General features: G+C 40.0%; 1 non-coding gene across 1 annotated transcript; it reads right to left on the reverse strand.

The window, feature by feature from the left end:
• Nucleotides 1-867: 867 nt before the first annotated feature.
• Nucleotides 868-974, reverse strand: LOC141650740 (small nucleolar RNA R71). The gene has a single exon (XR_012546757.1). It is a non-coding gene; the product is annotated as a small nucleolar RNA R71 (small nucleolar RNA).
• Between the last annotated feature and the right edge of the window lie 1160 nt (nucleotides 975-2134).

The following is a 2134-nucleotide window of genomic DNA, read 5'->3' on the forward strand; positions in this document are numbered from 1 at the left end:
CCTACATCAATACCCGTCCCTTGGGATCCGACCTTTACTTGCCTATTTACTAATAGTAGAGTTGTTTGTGAAGATTATAAATATTGTTTTGGTCTAGGTACTCCTAACGACAAGTAACCGAAATCTAAGCTAAGAAAGCGACCGACCCAAAAATGGCGCCGTTGCCGGGGACGGTGTTAACTTGATTTGATTTTCTTTGATTGTTATTAGTTGTGTCTTTATTTGCCTTGGGGAAGTAAAACTCCTCAAGGTTTGTTCTAATTGTTTTCGAGTTGTTTGATATTTTGCATGTCTAGAAGATCACAAGGTAACTTGTTGCCTAGTGATCACGAAATTGAAAGAACTTTGACAACCAATAGAAGACTTGCTAGAAATACTTTGAGAGGTATTGGTGAGGTTGTAGATATTCAACCAAATACTCTTGAGGTCATCAACCCTTTTGCAAGAGAAGGTGAGGAGAACCCAACACAAAATCAACCACACAATCAACCCATAATGCCTAAGTTTTCATCACATTCCGTACCAACCGAGGAGAACCTACCCAATGGTACTCCCACACCACAACACTTAACTGGAAATTTTATTGCAAAATCCGCATTTATCCAATTAGTCGAAAGAAGCCAATTTGGGGGGATGCCTAGTGAAGACCCTCATTCTCACATGGAGACTTTTTGTGACTATTGTGATGCGATTTCACAAACCGGAGTGACTCAAGACCAAATTCGATGGGTCTTATTTCCTTTTTCTCTAATTGGTACCGCGAAACAATGGTTAAAGAGCCTTAATAAGGCTACTCTTGGAATTGACTCTTGGAAGAAGTTGGCTCAAGCTTTCTACAAAAAGTTCTACCCTCCGGAAAAGACTAACATGCTAAGAGCCCAAATCACGGGTTTCAAGCAAAGGGACGAAGAATCTTTGTATGAAGCTTGGGAGCGATTCAAAGGAAATTGTCGCTCATGTCCTCATCATGGACTTAGCGAGTGGTTCTTGGTACAACAATTTTGGAATGGTCTTTATGAAGACTCCCGAAACATTCTCAACATGGGATCAAATGGTATGTTCACCGAAGTTGACGATAATCAAACTTGGAACAAGGTTGAGGAAATGGCGGTCCATAATTCACAATATAGTAGACCTCGCAAGGCTACTAGAGGAGGAAAGCATGAAGTGGACTCTATTACTCAATTGGGTGCTCAACTTAGTGCTCATATTGATACCATCAACTTAAAGGTTGAAAAGGCTATGGCTAAGCATGAAGAAGCCTCAAAATCAACAAAGCAACATGTTAATGCCATGGTAGCATCTTCATCGATTCCAAATGGAGTATGTGAGAATTGTGGAACTTTGGGACATGACCAAAGTGAATGTAGGGGAACAAGTGAGCAAGTGAATGCTTTTCAAGCATACAAAACTGGTACCCCTTATTCCAACTATTACAATGAAAACACCAAATGCCATCCAAATCTCTCATACAAAAGTCAAAATGTTCAAAACCCTCAACCAACATACACCCCACCCCCAATGAGAAACCAAAATCAAAGACCCTTTTACAACCAAAACCAAGGTTACCAAAATCAAACTCCATACAATCAACAAAATGACCAAGGTTTTGATGTTCAAAAAGCGGTCCTCCAAATGCAAAAGAATCAACAAGAATTTTTCACTCAAATGCAAAAAGATAGCCAAGCAAAAGACATCACCATCAACAACATCCTAGACCACACAAAAATGTTGGAAACTCAAATGACCCAACTAGCATCTTCAAGCTCTCAAAGACAAAAGGGGCAATTACCACCTCAAAGTAATCCCCTAAGACATGAAACGGTTAGTGCCATCCACTTGAGGAGTGGTACAAGATATGAAGGGCCAAAGAAGCAAGTTGAGGATGAAGTTGTGGAGGCTAGTGACAAAGAAAGAGTTTTGCAAAACTCAAGAGAAGAATAACCCACCAATCAAGAAGTTTCAAAGAAAAATGAAGAAAAGGCCAAAGAGAATGAGCCCATTGTAATTAGACTTCCATTCCCGAGTCGTCAAGCTAAGCCTAAGTCTGATGACCAACTTGGAAAATTCATGGAAATTGTGAAGAATTTAGAAGTCTCTATTCCTTTCACGGAATTGATCAATCACGTTCCGG

The sequence above is a fragment of the Silene latifolia genome, chromosome 3, assembly GCF_048544455.1.
Source record: "Silene latifolia isolate original U9 population chromosome 3, ASM4854445v1, whole genome shotgun sequence".
NCBI lineage: Eukaryota > Viridiplantae > Streptophyta > Magnoliopsida > Caryophyllales > Caryophyllaceae > Silene > Silene latifolia.